This window comes from Mobula hypostoma, chromosome 11 (assembly GCF_963921235.1).
Source record: "Mobula hypostoma chromosome 11, sMobHyp1.1, whole genome shotgun sequence".
Classification (NCBI taxonomy): Eukaryota; Metazoa; Chordata; class Chondrichthyes; order Myliobatiformes; family Myliobatidae; genus Mobula; species Mobula hypostoma.
In genome coordinates, this window is record NC_086107.1 from 95,475,016 (window position 1) to 95,492,894 (window position 17,879).

A 17,879-nucleotide genomic window follows, 5' to 3' on the forward strand; every position below is an offset into this window, starting at 1 on the left:
GGGTGCTTACTGTTCTGGTTAACAACGGATGGTGCAATCCGGGTCATATTACGATCGAGGAATGTGTTTGTAGACCGGATATTGAACTTTTTGCTGTTGGACCCCGGCCATATTCCACCAAGATACAACACTGGGCGTCACGGGAGGTGATCCTGCCTGTGGCCATCGAACTTTGCAGCTCCTCCCGTGCAGGGACAGACACCCTGAGCCAATAGGCTGGTCCTGGACTTATTTCCATCTGGCATAGTTTGCATTTTGTTGTTTGATTGTTTGTCGTTTTTGTATTGCTATATTTATGCTCTATTCTTGGTTGGTGCGGCTGTAACGAAACCCAATTTCCCTTGGGATCAATAAAGTATATCTATCTATCTTTTTGTCAAGATTAAAACATTTAATATGAGAGGACATTTATTTAAAGTGAGAGGGGCAAGTTTATTTTATACAGAATTATAGCCACCTGGAATTTGCTGTTGTGATGGATATGTTGGAGGTTTTTAAAAAATTTATATTTAAGATGGCACATAAATATGCAGAGAATGGAGGGTTATGGATCATGTGTAGGCAAAGGGGATTAGTTTCATTAGGTGCCATTAGCTTAAAGAGTTTGGCACAACATTCTGAGTCGAAAGGCCTGTTTCTGTGCTGTAAAGTTCTGTGAAGCAAACATTTATTTTTAATACTTGGTTAATGAATCCTGGTTTTGATGGTCCGTTTTGTATTTGTAGGAGAAGTATATGTATCCAGAATCATTGCGTATCTGGAAGAAGTAACTGGTGAAAGCTGTGAGAAAGGCCAGTTAGGAATGCTGCAAAAAATGCTAAATCCAGAAGAGAAAGATGTTGCAGTGAATTTAGGAACCTTTCACAATGTTATGAAACAGTGGATTGCTGAATGTAGAGAGGGGGGGTAAGTATCGCATTTTGCATAAAATCTATGTATCATTTCAAAAAGGGATTTACTGTATAAATTATGAAGTTTAGCATTTCTGAATTTAATCCAACTGTATGCTGATTTCACTGAACGAAGCATTGAATGATAAGGGTGATGAATTTAGTGTATGGAGCAGTACATTGAAAGATTGTTATTAATATTAGAAACTTGATTGAGAGAGAAGGGACTGGATGCTTAATTTACCAGTATTTCGATACTTTAGAAAAGATGGGGAGGGAAAAGAAAGGTTGGAGTTTATTTATTTTATTTATTTAGAAGATGCAGAAAGGCTCTTCTAGCCATTTGAGCCACACCACCCAGGAACCCCAGACAAACCCAGATTTAACCTTATCCTTATCATGGGCCAATTTACAATGATCAGTTAACCTACTAACTCATATGTCTTTGGACTGAGGAAGGAAACTGGAGTATCTGGAGAAAACCCACACATTCCACAGAGAGGACAAACTATATATCATAGTTATATAGCACAGCTGTACCGAGTGGACATGGATGGTTCATGCATTGAGTACAACTCAAAAGTAGGGAAGGTGCAATCACTCTGGGATTATACTACAACCCAACCCCCTCCCCCCACCCCCATAGTCACCAGGACATTGAGGAACAGATATGTAGAAAGATGATGGAGTGATGCAAAAATAACAGGAATCTTGTGAACATATATACTAATATATACTGGGTGCTGCTTAGTGCAAGTGGTTTAGACAGGCACAATTTGTTAGGTGCATCCAAGAGGGTTTCTTAAATCAGTTCAACTCAAGGGAACATGTTGTACCTAGTACTGGCAAGTTAAACTGATGTTTCAGTGGAAGAACATTTAGCAAACTGGTCACAATTCTGAAGGTCAAAATGTTGTGTGCAAATACATTTGTGTTCGGGTGCAACGAAAGTCTACATGCAGCAGCACTGCATGCACATAGCATCATAAGCAACATTCACATGAAAGAATATAAATTGTACATAATTTATACAAGAAGGAACACAGTTAGAATAAAATGACTATTTTATTGCAAAATAATCAAAGTAATCATAGTGTTGCTAAACTATAGTGACTGGGGTGTTGCCAGTTGATTCAAGAACTGAATGATTGGAAATAATCTTGAATCTTGTGCGGTGAGACTTGACTTCTGTGCCTCCTGCCCCAATCTTAGCTGCAAATAATTGGCATGTAACAGATGGTGGGGATTTTTGATGGACATTGCGTTGCTGAGGCAGCACCTCCTTTAAACAGTCATGATGTAGAGGGATGTGCCCATATGTATTGTGCAAATTGCAAATTAAAAGCTACTCTCTGCAGCTGATTAAGTTCTTGCACATATGAATTGCTGTATCAGACCATGATGCAACCAGTTAGGATACATCTGTCGAAGTTTGTTAGAATATACAGCAATGAACCAAATGTTCTTAAGCTCCTAACAAAGTAAGGATGCTGGCATACCTTCCTTGTATCTTTAGGTAGCCATGGAAAAAGATAAGTATGGATCTTGTGAGAGAGTATTACATTGGGGCATGGCAAACTACGAGAGTATTAGGCAGTGTTGGTCAGAAAGAACTACAGTCTACAAATCAGTGAATTTGAATGAACAGTGGAAGCAGACAGTGTTCTTGCCATGAGCTTGAAGGATGGAGGCTACTGTGCATCCTCCATTTTGTGACCTGAAGTTGCTTGGCTTGATCAGTGTTTTTAAAGTAGGCTTAATGATGCTCCAGGTAATCTGTTGGACTGGAGATAATTTCCAAATAAGTTATTTGTGAGCTGTTTGATGTAATATAACATGAAAGTTTGTGAATGGTGTGGTCTGTGTCTGCCCTGAGTAATTAGAGCTGTTTACAGGTTTGAGCTGGAGTCAAAGAACAATGTGCCATAAATTCCCAATTGTCATTTGTGGAAGAAGAGCAATAAGTGGATGCTGGCTTGGACTAGAGCCAATAAGAAGGTGCTAAGTGTCAGTCTGTCAGTCAGATAACCTGTAGCCAATAATACTGAAAGGCAACGTTTGAACTAGAAGATTACAAAGTGTTTTTAGCTACATAAAGGGTAAAAACGGTTTATCAAGTGATCATAATGCTGTTAGTTTCAAGATGATTATGGAGAAAGAAAAGTCTGGTGCTTTGGTTGAGATTCTAAATTGGAGAAAGGCCAATTCTGATAGTATCAGAAAGGATCTGGTAAGTGTGGATTGGGACAGATTGTTTTCTAGCAAAGGCGTGTTTTGGTAAGTGGGAGGCTTTTTGAGAAATTTTGAGAGTACAGAGTTTGTATTTTCCTGTCATACTGAAAGGCTAAGGAACTAAGAAATGCAAGTGAACACTGAAAGAGATCGAGGGCTAAACGGAGGCATGGAGTTACTCTAGCAGACAAGGAAAAGGAGAATCCCAAAGGTGCTTGCAGATGTGTTACGAGCCCTTGATTTCTGAATTTGTTCCCTGTTTAGAAAATAGTCTGCACCTTTATTCCTTCTTCTGAAGTACATGACCATACACTTCCCTACAGTGTATTCCATTTGCCACTTTGTCCATTCTCCTAATCCATTTTAAGTCCTCCCTGCTTCCTTAACATGATCTGTCCTCCACATATCTTTGTATCATCCATAAACTTGGCAACAAAGCTGACAATTCTGTCACCTAAATCATTGACATAACATGAAAAGAAGTGATCTCAATTAGTCACCAGCAGCCAACTAGAAAAGGCCCCCTTTATTCCCACTCTGCCTCGTTTCAGTCAGCTAATCATCTATCCATGCTAGTATCTTTACTGTAATAACCGTGGGTTCTATCTTTGACAGCCTCGTATGCAGGACCTTGTCAAAAGCTTTCTGAAAATCAAAGTAAACAATATCCACCGACTTTGCTTTGTCTATCCTGCCTGATGTTTCCTCAAAGAATTCCAACAGATTTGTCAGGCAAGATTTTCCGTCAGGAAACCGTGCTGGGTGAATTTGGCCAGTTTTATCATGTGCCTCCAAGTGCTCAGAAACCTCAAAGTTCAAAGTAAATTTATTATCGAAGTACATATGTCACTATATAGAACCCTGCAATTCATTTTCTTGTGGGTATTCACAGTAAATACAAAGAAACAGCAAAAGACAAGGAAAATAGTAATAATAAATACACATTAAATATCGAGAACATGAAATGAAGAATTCTTGAAAATGAATCCACAGGTTGTGGGGAAGTTTAGTGTAGCGGTGAGTGAAGTTATCCCCTCTGGTTGAAGAGTCTGATGATTTAAGGAGTAAAAGCTTCTTGACCTTGGTAGCATAGGTTTTGAGGTTCCACTATCACTTTCCTGATGGCAGTGGCGAGATGAAAGCATGGCCTGGATGGTGAGGGTCTCTGATGGATGCTGCTTTCCTGTGACAGCACTCCATGTAAATGTGTTCATGGTGAGTAGGGTTTTACTCATGATGGCCTTGGCTGTAAATACTACTTTTTATAGGCTTTTCTATTCAAGGGCATTGGTGTTTCCATACCAGGCCATGATGCAGCCAGTCAATGTACTCTCCACCGCACATCTATAGAAGTTTGTTAAAGTTTTGGAAGCCATGCCGAATCTTTCCAAACTTCTAAGAAAGTAGAGGCTTTGCCATACTTTGTAATAACACATATGTGCTAGACCCAGGATAGAGCCTGTGAAATAACACTAAGGATGAGGCCTAGATCACATCTTTAATAATGGTGTCCAACATCTTCCCAACCATAGAAGTCAAGAAAACTTGCCTATAATTTGTATTTTGCCTCCTTCCCTTGAAGAAAGTGGAATGACATTTGCAATTATCTAGTCCTCTAGAATAATTTGAAAACCTAGTGATTCTTGAAAGATCACTCCACATTCTCTTCAGCTACCTCTTTCAGAACCCTGGGGTGCAGTCTATCTGATGCAGGTAACATATCTACCTTCAAACCTGTCAGCTTTCCAAGCAGCTTCTCCTTAGTAATAGCAACTACACTCAGTTTTGCTCCCTAGCACTAGAATATCTGGCATGTTGCGGGTGTCTTCCACAGTAAAGACTGATGCAAGATATTTATTAAATTTAGCTACTATTTCTTTGTCTTGATTACTATCTTGACTGTCATTTTCCAGTGGTCTGATATCCAATCTCACCTCTTCTCTTTATATATCTGAAAATACCTTGTCCTCTGCAACTAGATTGCTCAACTTTTTCATCAGGGTGCTTAATCAGTACAGATTGGTAACAGATTCTCCTTTCCATTCTCCATCTTTCTTCTTTGATTCCATGCTCTCTCTATAAGATGATTCCCCATTCTTTTCCCCATGCTCTCTAGAATGTTTCCAAGACAGCCTTATGGCTAATTCAACAAGCCTAACTTAATCAACTGAACTTCTAATTTAAACCGCAAAAATGAAATACTTGATTGTATAATGTAATTAAAGGAGAAAATCTGTAAAAAAAAAAAAAAAATACCCGACAGCATAACAATTAATAAAATAATGCCTGGTCTTAAACTAGGGTATTGCAGCTGCATGCGTAGTTTCTTGCACTACTGTCTGTACGTAATAAGCCCAACTGCACTGACACACACTGTGCTGGGTGAATTGGAGGTAATGGTGAGTTGAATTACCAGAGTATAATTCATTATAGATTTCAGGAAGGTGAATTTGAGAGACATGCACCACTCCTCATGAGGAGTCAGTTGTGGAAAAGTTGAGCAGCTTTGTTTTTAGGTGTCAGCACTCTGAGGATCTATCTTGGCTTAAGGCATTGATGCAATTGTGAATAAAGTATGCCAGTGGTTTGACTTTTTTAGGAGTTTGAAGAGATACAATATGTCAACAAAGGCTTTCACATTTTTACATGTGTATGGTGAACATTCTGACTGGTTGTATCACTGCCTGTTGGGAGTCTCTAATGCAGTATTGAAAGAGACTGCAGAGGGCTATAGACTTGTGTAACAAAAATATTGTAAAATTCATACCTTGTTCTTTCCTGATTCAGCAGCAAGAGGTATCATCAAACAGGATGTATTACATGAGTATTCAAAGTTGTAGGAAGTTACTTTATAGGAGTTATATAAACAAAGAATTGTAATCAGGTGGTGGTGAAACAAAATAATACTTACCAACCAATCATTGAGCTAATTTATATAATGCTAGAGGGAACCTCAGGTGTCCCAACAGGTTTTCCCCTTCTGTTCCCTCCCCCCCCCACTGTTCATCCCATCTCCCCCAACAAACGGATTGTTCATTATGATCTATTCTCAAATCTTCTATTAGTTCTTAAAACATTCCTAGTTTCCAAGCTAATTTCATTTTGTCTTACATCCTTCATTTTATATTATGTACATAGCAAGGAGAAATCAATTTTGACTTATGGCTAATTTTACTCTTTATTTATACTCCATCCCTTGGTTCCTCATTAGACAAAAGCAATGCATTACATTACATTCCTATATGTCAGTCCATGACCATCTCTAATGCTAGGATGAGGCCACACTCAGGTTGGAGGGGCAAAACCTCATATCCTACCTGGGTAGCCTCTGACCTGTTGGCATGAATGTTGATTTCTTGAATTTCCAGTAATTTCCCCCCTCCTCTCCTTCACTGTCCCCCATTTGTGTTTTTCCCCCTCTCACCATATCTCCTTACCTGCCCATCACCTCTTTTTGGTGCTCCTTCTCCCCTTTCCCTTTCTATGATCTTCTCCAGTCTTCTTTCCTCTCCTATCAGGTTCCCCCTTCTCCTTTATCATTTCACCAATTAACTTCCCAGCTCTTAAATTCACCCCCTCCACCTCTTCTGGTTTTATCTATCACCTGCCACCTTGTTCTTCTTCCTCCCCTCTCCCCACCTTTTTACTCTGACCTTCCTTTACAGTCTGAGGAAGGGTCTCGGACCAAAATGTTGACTGTTTACTCTTTTCCATAGATGGTGCTGCCTGGCCTGCTGAGTACCTCCAACATTTTGAGTGTGTTGCCATTGGAAACGAATGTGTTGGCCAAGGTTATTACAGCATATCACTTCTTTTCTCCCTTGAGACATATTCCCTCCACTAAAGTCCCTGGGATGACAGCAGTTAATGGTGTGTTGTGCATTTTTAGGTGGCAATAATCAACTGTCATTCTCCAGCTGCCATCTGTTTTCATCACTGGCCAAGCAGGAATGTTGTACTTTGTAGATGTATGCTTGATCATACCTTGTTTTAATAACTGCTGTAGTGTCTGAAACCTTTGAGTCGCATCCTCGAAGGATGCTCCATTTGCAATGCCAGGACCGAAAATAAGACCCACCTCCCCTATAAGTGTGTGGATGTATACTGGACTAATCTGTTCACACGTCCCTGATTCAGTATCTCTTTATTCAGGCCATCCCACCCTGATCTATGGTACATCCCCGTAACTACAGATCATGATACTCTCGTCTGTGGTGTGCCAAGGTGTACCCTATTGTTCGCAGTGTAATGCAGAGGGATAAACCCTCAACTGTCTACTGGACTTGTGCAAACAGTCTGTATGTTCCTCTTTCTTATTCTGCATCTTATTAACAGAACCTTTTGTAGAAAGAGGAAACAAAGTGTTATCTTCCTCCATAGTCAGATACACTGTTCCAGCACAACCATGAGGCAAGAGATTCCCCAGTCATTTGTACAGATTTATCCAGAATGGCTTTCTTCTCAGTCTTTCACACCTTGGTCATGCTTTTCTCCTGTTTACAACAACTCTGGATGGTGGTTTTATGACTGTGGACTGTCACTGGATGGGCCTGGGCTATCAAGTTCTCATATGTGAAACTGCTCATACTACTTCAGTGGGAGATCCTCAGGGCCATGCCAAATATTGCCATTCCAGCTATCTAGCATGAAACTTATTTCTTACAACTGTTTTATTATGTATTACAAAAGCAAAGAAATATCTAGAGAATAGTGAAAAGGCAAACTAAATAGTAGTTGTGGTCTCCAGACCAGACCAGAGATAACAAAATTCTTTTGATAACAATTAACCTGTAAACAGCCAGATTAATGTGATATGACATTTCTCACTGAAAACCAAGAAGTTTCTAGAAAAATACAGAAGCAACTGCATTATAATTACTGGAAAATTCATTGAATGTGTATGGACGAATATATACAAGTACGAACAAGCATTGTAGAGTTAAACTACAAATATTTTAAAAAAAATTCTACACCCCAATACAACAGATGGGGTCTGGGTCCTGATCCATCAGCCTTGCCAAATCCTCCTGGCATGATTTAATCAGTTTACACACTAGGATGGTTTGCTGGGTTTCATCTTTTTCAGCTTGTTCATAGATTAGTCAGTTAAGGTGAAATTCTCAACACAATAGATTTTGCAGATGTTGGCAATCCAGAGCAGCGCACACAAAATACTGGAGCTGGAGGAACTCAACAGGTTCGGCAGCATCTGTGGAAATGAATAAGCAATTGACGTTTAGGTCCAAGACTCTTCTTCAGGCTGGAAAGCAAGGGCTAAGACACCAGAATAAAAAGGTGGTGGAGGGGAAGGAGGATAGCTGGAAGGTGATAGGTGAAGGGCTGGAGAAGAAGGAACCTGATAGGAGAGGAGAGTGGACCATGGGAGAGAAGGAAGAAAGAGGGCACTAGGAGGAAGTGATAGGCAAGTGAGGAGAGAGGTAAGAGGAGGGCCAGAGTGGAAACTAGAAGAGGGAGGGGAAAAATTACCGGAAGGAGAAATTTTTGTTCATGCATCATGTTGCGGGATACTTAGACAGGATATGAGGTGTTGCTCTTCCACCCTGAGAGTGGCCTCATCGTGGCAGAAGAGGAGGCCGTTGACCAGCATTTCAGAATGGTAATGGGTATAGGAATGAAGTGGTTGGCCACTGGAAAATTCTGCTTTTGGCAGATGGAGTGGAGGTGCTAGACAAAGCTGTCCCCCAATTTACGTTGGGTCTCAATGATGTAAAGGAGGCTGCATCAGGAGCACCTGCTGCTCTAGGGTTATCTAGGATGGCCCCTCAATTGCTCTGCTGCCTTTATGTGCCATATGTATTTTTCCAGCCACATGGCAAAATCCATAAAGCCATACCCTTACTCTCCTCTGTTTGTGAAATCCTACCTTATCTAACAGAGTGATTACCTTATCTGGAGATCAACACACTGCTCTCTATCTTGGCCCTCTGTATGCAGGGATTTACTACAGATTGGGGTGGGATGGCCTAGATAAAAAGATACTGAATTAGGGACATGTGAATAGATAAGTCCAATGTATGTTCCATTGCATGTATCAAGAAGGAATCTGGCGAATTTAACTCTTTCCTTGCAACTCAGCCCGCTCCATCTCAGGCACAACCCTCCACACTATGGAGGGCATCAAGAGGCGATGCCTCAGGAAGGCAGTGTCCATCATTAAGGTCCCTCACCATCTGGGATATGTCCTCTTTGTGCTATTACCATTGGGGAGGAGGTACAGGAGCCTGAATACCCACACTCAGTTTTTAGGAACAGCTTCTTCTCCTCTGCCATCAGATTTCTGAATGGCCCATGAACCATGAGCACTACTTTATTTCTCTATTGCACTGTTTGTTTATTTTAATATCTTGTTATAGTTTTTGTTTTTCACTGTATTGCTGCACATCAACAAATTTCACAACATAACATTGTCAGTAACAACAAACCTGATTCTGATAAGGGAGCTAGGGCTTTACTCTTTGGAGAGAAGGAGGATGAGAGGAGACATGATAGAGGTGTACAAGATAATAAGAGGAATAGATAGAGTGGATAGCCAGTGCCTCTTCCCCAGGGCACCACTGCTCAATACAAGAGGACATGGCTTTAAGGTAAGGGGTGGGAAGTTCAAGGGGGATATTAGAGGAAGGTTTTTTACTCAGAGAGTGATTGGTGCGTGGAATGCACTGCCTGAGTCAGTGGCGGAGGCAGATACACTAGTGAAGTTTAAGAGACTACTAGACAGGTATATGGAGGAATTTAAGGTGGGGGCTTATATGGGAGGCAGGGTTTGAGGGTCGACACAACATTGTGGGCCGAAGGGCCTGTACTGTGCTGTACTATTCTATGTTCTATGATAACAACAACCTCTCAATCAGTGTCATTAAAACTAAAGAGCTGATAGTTGAATTTAGGAAAGGAAAGGAGGGTGAACATGTGTCAATATACATTGAGGAATTGGCAGTGGAGAGAGTCATCAGCCTCGGCCTCAGATGACCTTGTCATTGCTGTTTAACTGGGCTGTGACAACGTGCACTCATTTTTCAATTACACTTTATTTACTTTTGCATAAGGTGAATAGCTCAGCCCCTGTTACTAAACTGCTGTAGTGTCATAGAGCACTGCAGTATAGAAACAGGTTCTTTGGCCCATCTAGTCCATGTTGAACTGTAACTCTGCATAGTCACATTGACCTGCACTTAGACCATACAGCAGCTGTCCAGTGCTCCTAGTGCAGCCTCCTCTACATTAGTGAGACCCAGTGCAGATTGGGGGACTTATTTGTCAAACACCCATGCTGTACCACAAAAAAAACAGGATCTCCTGGTGGCTAGCTGTTTCAATTTGACTTCCCCTTTCCATTCTGAAATTTTAATCCATGGCCGCCTCTACTGTTGTGATGAGACCAAACTCAGGTTGGAGGAGCAACACTTCGTATTCCATCATATTGTGTTCGTTATTGAGAGAGAGTGCAGATCATACCAAGATGCCAACATGCAGGATACTCAACTGAAGTTTATTAATAACCTTGCTTGTACAGTATGCGAACTCATCGCATGTGGGAGTGGCTAATGAGTGGCAGAGGAATAATACTATTAACCACCACTATATCTCCCCTTCCTTGAAGAAAAAAATGAAAAGCTAGGTATGTACAACTTGTCCATAGAACTGCAGTTCACTTTACTCATAGCATGCATCTTATGCTCCTTACATAAATATAAAAAAGAATTGCCAACATTATAACTGTCTTTCTCCTTGTTTTATGCCCTCTCTCTTTGTTTTCCTCCTTTTTTACACCGATTTAATTTTTTTTTTAAGAACAGTCTCATTTTGTGAAATGTTTTCAACACGAGAACTCTCTTTAAAAGACACTAAATCTAATCAAGGTTAGGGTAGACTACCTGAATACTGGCAAAGTGAGAGGATTATTCTGCCTCTTTAGTCACTTGCCTGAGTTATTAAGCTATGGAGTGTATCTCCGTGGTGGGACAGATAAATGATCTGATCTGGTGTAGATCTGGCTCAGTGCTGGGACCCCAGTTGTTTACAATATATATTAATGACTTGGATGAGGGAATTAAATGCAGCATCTCCAAGTTTGCGGATGACACGAAGCTGGGCGGCAGTGTTAGCTGTGAGGAGGATGCTAAGAGGATGCAGGGCGACTTGGGTAGGTTAGGTGAGTGGGCAAATTCATGGCAGATGCAATTTAATGTGGATAAATGTCAGGTTATCCACTTTGGTGGCAAAAACAGGAAAACAGATTATTATCTGAATGGTGGCTGATTAGGAAAAGGGGAGGTGCAACGAGACCTGGGTGTCATTATACACCAGTTATTGAAAGTGGGCATGCAGGTACAGCAGGCGGTGCAAAAGGCGAATGGTATGCTGGCATTTATAGCAAGAGGATTCGAGTACAGGAGCGGGGAGGTACTACTGCAGTTGTACAAGGCCTTGGTGAGACCACACCTGGAGTATTGTGTGCAGTTTTGGTCCCCTAATCTGAGGAAAGACATCCTTGCCATAGAGGGAGTACAAAGAAGGTTCACCAGATTGATTCCTGGGATGGCAGGACTTTCATATGATGAAAGACTGGATGAACTAGGCTTACTCGTTGGAATTTAGAAGATTGAAGGGGGATCTGATTGAAACGTATAAAATTCTAAAGGGATTGGACAGGCTAGATGCAGGAAGATTGTTCCCGATGTTGGGGAAGTCCAGAATGAGGGGTCACAGTTTGAGGATAAAGGGGAAGCCTTTTAGGACCGAGATGGGGAAAAACTTCTTCACACAGAGAGTGGTGAATCTGTGGAATTCTCTGCCACAGGAAACAGTTGAGTCCAGTTCATTCGCTGTATTTAAGAGGGAGTTAGATATGGCCCTTGTGGTTAAAGGGATCAAGGGGTATGGAGGGAAGGCTGGTGCAGGGTTCTGAGTTGGATGATCAGCTATGATCATACTGAATGGCGGTGCAGGCTCGAAGGGCCGAATGGCCTACTCCTGCACCTATTTTCTATGTTTCTATGTTTTAAAAGTGGATGGAGAGTTTTGAACAGTTGCGTCCAGGTAAGTGGTCCTCGTCATAAGGATCTGGCTACTCTATTCCTTTCTCTACTTTTCTTGGACTTTGAAGGTGCACAAGAGCATGCCTGTTCAGCCTGATTTTACCTTGTGATGTTCTGATCACAAATGATCATGGTACATGCTGTCAGACTATTGTTCCTTTGGTGAATTGGTTTGAAACCCAAACTGCTTTACCACTTTGAACAGTGACAAGGGTTTGCTCTGTGTCTCGAGATCATGCATGCTGTTTGTTTTTTCACACCGTGTTGCCTCAAAATTTCTCAGTCCGGTCCTGTCACTGAGGTTGGAGAAGGGAAGGAAGGCTTGTTCTCAGGCTTTGGTCCATTGATAGCTCTGATGGACTGTAGTCATTCGCAAGAGGTGTGGAGAGATAAGCTAGCAGTGCCTTGTAGGGGTCTTTTACCTTCAGTAGACTCTTAACAGTTGGAACTGCTTTTTCCGCTTCCCCATTTGCCTGTGGGTACTCTGCACTGCTTGTCTGGTGTTTGAATTCGTAGTCCCTAGCACAGGCTTTGAATTCTGAGCAGCTGAATCATGGACCACTGTCTGACACAAGTTTCTCTGGTATTCCATGGTGAGTGAATACATCTTTCAGGTGCTGTACAACTGCTGCTGAGGATGTAGAGGACAGCTTGGACACCTCAACGTTCTGTAAGTAGTAATCCACAGTGAGAAGATATTTCTCTCTCTTCAGCTGGAAAATGTCTCTGCCTGTAATTTGCCATAGAAAGATTGGGAATTCTGTGGAACAGAAAGGTTCAGCATGATTTTTGTACAGTTTTCTACTTATAACATAGAACCATATAATAATTACAGCACGGAAACAGGCCATCTCGGCCCTTCTAGTCCGTGCCTAACTCTCACTCTCACCTAGTCCCACCGACCTGCACTCAGCCCATAACCCTCCATTCCTTTCCTGTCCATATATCTATCCAATTTAACTTTAAATTGTGAATTTAAATTTATGTGCATGCTTCACATTGCTGTACATAATCTCCCAACTGTGTGCTCAGACCAGGGTACCACACAGATTGCCTTGCTCTTAGGTGATATTTTTCAATACCTTGGTGTATTGGCATTTGACTGATGACTTTGGTGTGCCTAGAAGCAGGAATGATGAGTCTAGAGCCCTTTAACAACAAACTTTCAAGAATGGTGAGAGTGTCACTTTCAAGTCAGTAAGGTTTGAGTTTATGAGCTGCTTTTGGAACAGCTGGTCATACATGCTCACCGTATTGCATGACCTTGCTGCAGATTTGGTCCTATTTCAACTCGCCACGGATTTCATCCAGTTTACTCTGTGATGCAGGAAAGCCTTTATGTACCTGAGCTAAATAGATGCTGGTATCTTCCATGAGGTCAGAGTCAGCTTCCATCCACTCAGTCTTGCATAACAACCTCGACAAAGTTTCTGGTGTTGTGGAAGATTTGCTGGGGACATGTTCAATGTCAGAACAGTATCGCATAAGCCTCGTTCTGAATCTTTGCAGATGTGGAGGTAAGTCATCTAAGTGTTTTGAGGTGAGGAGGATGACAAGTAGCTTGTGGTCTGTTTCAAGTAGGAATTTAATGCCTGTTAAGTAGCAGTTGCAGTGTTTACAAGCCCACAGGGGAGCCAGATTCATGCTTTTGATTTGAGCGTGATGCTGTTCAGTAGGATTCATTGCTCTTTATGTATATGCCACCAGTTTCCATACAACACTGCAGTATTGCATGAGCACTCCTCCTAGTCCAAAGGAAGAAGCATCTACTGAGATCTTGCTTTGTTTGGATCAAAGAATGCCAATGTTGGCAAAGCGATAAGCTCTGTAATTTTGAAAAATTTCTTTGAGAAACATGAACATTCCTTATGTATACGGTATCTAGCATTTGTATTTTGGTCTTTCATTTCTCGGTCTTCTGTGGTGCATTCCAGGTGGAAACGTTTCTCTGAGTTTTCTCTACCAAGCCTGGAATGAACCTTTCCAGCTGGTTTACCATACCAACGAAATTGCGAATCTCTGATACATTCATGGGTTGTTCTATGTTTCGAGCTCCTGCTAGTTTGTCTGAATCTGGTTGCGTTCCCTCTGAGGACAGTTGGTGGTCTAAGACAGCGGTCCCCAACCACCAGGCTGCAAAGCATGTGCTACCGGGCTGTGAGGAAACAATATGAGTCAGCTGCACCTTTCCTCATTCCCTGTCACGCACTGTTGAACTTGAACATAGGGTTGCCAGCTATCCCGTATATGCCGGGACATCTCGTATATTGGGCTAAGTTGGTTTGTCCCATATTTCCCCCGCTAAGGTCTGGCGTTCCTATGAAACCTTTCATGCGGAAATGGCGTGAAGCGAAGAAGCAATTACCATTAATTTATACAGGAAAAGTTTTTGAGTGTTCCCAGACCCAAAAAATAACCTAACAAATCATACCAAATAGCACATATAACCGAAAATAAATAACACTAACATATAGTAAAAGCAGGAATGATATGATAAATACACAGCCTATATGAAGTAGAAATAATGTATATACAGTGTAGTCAGGAAGATGAAGGCAAAACCGATTAGTGGGGAAAAATTCGGCACGTACGCACATGGGCACGTCACACATGTGCACACAGGTGCCCTCGCAAGGCTTCATGGTCATGGTAGTCTTTCCAGGGGTAAAGTGTCCCGGGATTTGACTGCTACTTTTGTCCCTCAAGAAAGTTGGCAATCCTAACTGTAAAAGACACGTTGAGGTGAGTTTAACCCTACTTGAAACCCCCCCGCCACCCCGGTCGGTCGGTCTGCAAGAATATTGTCAATATTAAACTGGTCCGCGATGCAAAAAAGGTTGGGGACCCCTGGTCTAAGGACTTCACTCCAACTTTTGCAAATTTGCATTTATTTTTGTTCAGGGTGTTTTTTACCCTGTTTCAATTTCTCTTAAGTTTCCACTCTTTTGTCATACTCTACACTTGAACCTTCGAAGATGAGTGGGAGACTACTGTGGCAGACTGCTTCTTCCAGTCCTTCCAAAATTTGGTTCATCCTCATTTGAAAGCATTCAGGAGCTGATGAGATGCCAAAAGGGAGTATAACATACTGTACATATGGTGTGTTAAAGTTTGTGCGCATCTGTGATTCAGGAGCTGAATGGATCTCCCAGAACTCTTGAGTTTGCATCTAGTTTGGTGAAGAACTTTCCTCCACCCAGCATACACAATGTGTGCTCAACAGAGAGCAGAATAACTATCTCCCGCATTATTCAATCTTGTTAGATCAACACAGATCCTCTCTGTGCCATCTGGTTTGGGAACAGGAACAATGCCCACACACCAGTCAGAAGGTCCATTCACTCTAGTTATGATGTCAAGGGCCTCCATTCTCTGAAGTTCAGTTTTGATTTTATTCATCAGTGGGACTGGTATATGCCTCACTGTGGTCAGGAAGTAGTGTGTCACTCCTGGTCTCCTTTGGATAAGGTATTCTTTCAGTATCCCCAGGCCTGTGAACATCTCTGGGTACTTCTGCCACTGAACGTTATTAAGCAAATCCAGCCTTTCAATGAGGTTCAGCTTCTCGATGGCATGTCGTCCTAGTAGTGGTGAGAAGAGATTCTGAACAGCAGAGAGATCCTATTTTTATGGATGGAATTAGTAAGCATTCCTTTCACACTGAGCTTATGTTTCCCTAGCCACATGAGCAATTTTTTTGTTGGGTTTAGTTTAATGTCTGTTTTCTTCATCAGTTTTGTGAATAGATGTTCGGGGATGGCTGTGACATCTGCTCCAGTGTTCATTTTGAATGTCACTGCCTCATTTTGCAACTGAAGTATAGAACACAAACCTTGTCTATTTGAATCTGGAGCCTCAAGGGCAGTTCTCTTTTTGTCGGAATCATTGTCGTCTTTGACCTTCTGAAGGACTGATTTTGAGTGACACTGGCCTTTATAATGGCCAACTCTATTGCATTGGGGGCATTTCACTTCTTTTGCTGGACAGAGCTCTTTGGTGTGGAATGGGGACTTGCTGCAACTCCTGCAGTTGAACATTTTACTTGTCTGTTTTGTTTGAGATGAGCTCTACTGTTACCTCTTTCTGACTGCGCCTTGTTTGTACCCTTCTTTTTGTACAGCTTCTAGCTTTACTTCAGCATTGTTTTTGGCCTGAGTTCTGTTTGTGGCTGATGGACATTCTCACTCTGCCTGACCATAGTAATAGGTTTCTTTAGTGTGAGATTTGTCTAGCAATTTGATGTCCAGTAGCCTGACAACAATCCTGTCTCTAATGAGCTCATCTCTCAGATTTCCATATGCATAGTTGTCTGACAGGACATACCATGCTGTGATTAACGCATACATCTGGCTCCTGTTTTATGGAGTCGAACTTTGCCCTCTCATATTTCACATTTTGCTTTCCTGTGAAATATTCTTTGAATTAGTCCTGCACTGTTTTGTACTCCTTTTTCTGAACATCTGTCAATCCTAATCCACCCACGATGTCATCTGTATTTACTTGATGCTCTTCTGAAGCCTGAATGAGATTGCTTGCAACCCTAGATCTCTCAAAGCATCTGAGCCATCTCTCAAAGTCCCCTGGTTTAGAGAAATCAACTGTCATGGTAGGCTTTATTAGGTAAGTAGATGTAGGTACTACAGGTATTTGCGCCATTTTTCTCTTTGTTTGTTTGTTTATTTATTACTTTATTTATTTGGACTCCTTGAAAGTTTGACTGACTTCTCTGTTCTGTTTGTGTCTCTGTGCTTCCCCAGGCAAGTGGCACATATATTATTACGATGTATCCCCTTTTAGGTGTAGCTTGAAGATGTTGCCTAGTAACCCTTGCCCTTTCTCAGCTCATCCCTTAGGTTAGCAAACTAGCATGGGCAGTTTAGATTGATAAATCTATGGATAGTTTCATAGATATATGTGAAGAACAGTCTTACTGTAAATTCTTTCTTGCTAAGGATCTCACTTGGTCTGTAGCACCAATTCATCGATGATCAGCCACTTCTGACATCATGTTGTGCTCTTTATTGAGGGGTACCGGGACACCAGCATGCAGGATACTCAACTTTATTGATAATCCTGCTTGTACTGTATGTGAACTCCACTCGTGTGAATAGCTAACAGAGTGGCATAGGAATAACACTATTAAGTACCACTACACATCTGGGAGCCTCCAACCTGATGGAATGAATATCGATTTCTCCAACTTCCAGTAATTCCCCCCCCCCTTCTTTTTCCAATTACTTCAAAATTTAAAATGTGCTACAATAGGATTTTTGAGCTAATCTACAAAACATTGTGCATCATATTAAATCACACTTGAGAGGTTGATGGTGGGTGCTGATGCTTTTTATGCTGGTGGGGGGAGGGGAGATCGTTGCTCGCTGCAGCTTACACGCGGGAGGGAGGGGAGCTGGGGGGGACTTTTGGGGTTCTTACGTTTAACTGTTGTTCATTCTTTGGGTACTCCTCTGTGTGGATGTTTGCGAAGAAAAAGCATTATAGGATGTATATTGTATACATTTCTAACATTAAATTGGACCTTTGAACCTTTGAAATAGTTAGATCCCCATGGCACGATCCAGTCAGCAATTTGCTAAAAATTGAAAACCAAAATTGAGGCTGAATAAGTATTCATTCCCTTTATAATTACTACTCTAACTTTCCTCGGATGCAATATATAATTGTACCAACTCACCCAAGA

The 17,879-nt window shown here is 41.6% G+C and overlaps 1 protein-coding gene across 1 annotated transcript in view; it reads left to right on the forward strand.

Annotated features, from left to right (window-relative positions):
- Nucleotides 1-880: 880 nt before the first annotated feature.
- The window catches only part of LOC134353510 (protein KASH5-like), a 159,274-nt gene continuing 142,275 nt past the window's right edge, over nt 881-17,879 (forward strand). The window contains exon 1 of the mRNA XM_063061508.1: nt 881-906. The gene's annotated coding sequence lies outside the window, so the exon portion shown is untranslated. The remainder of the gene's footprint in view (nt 907-17,879) is intronic.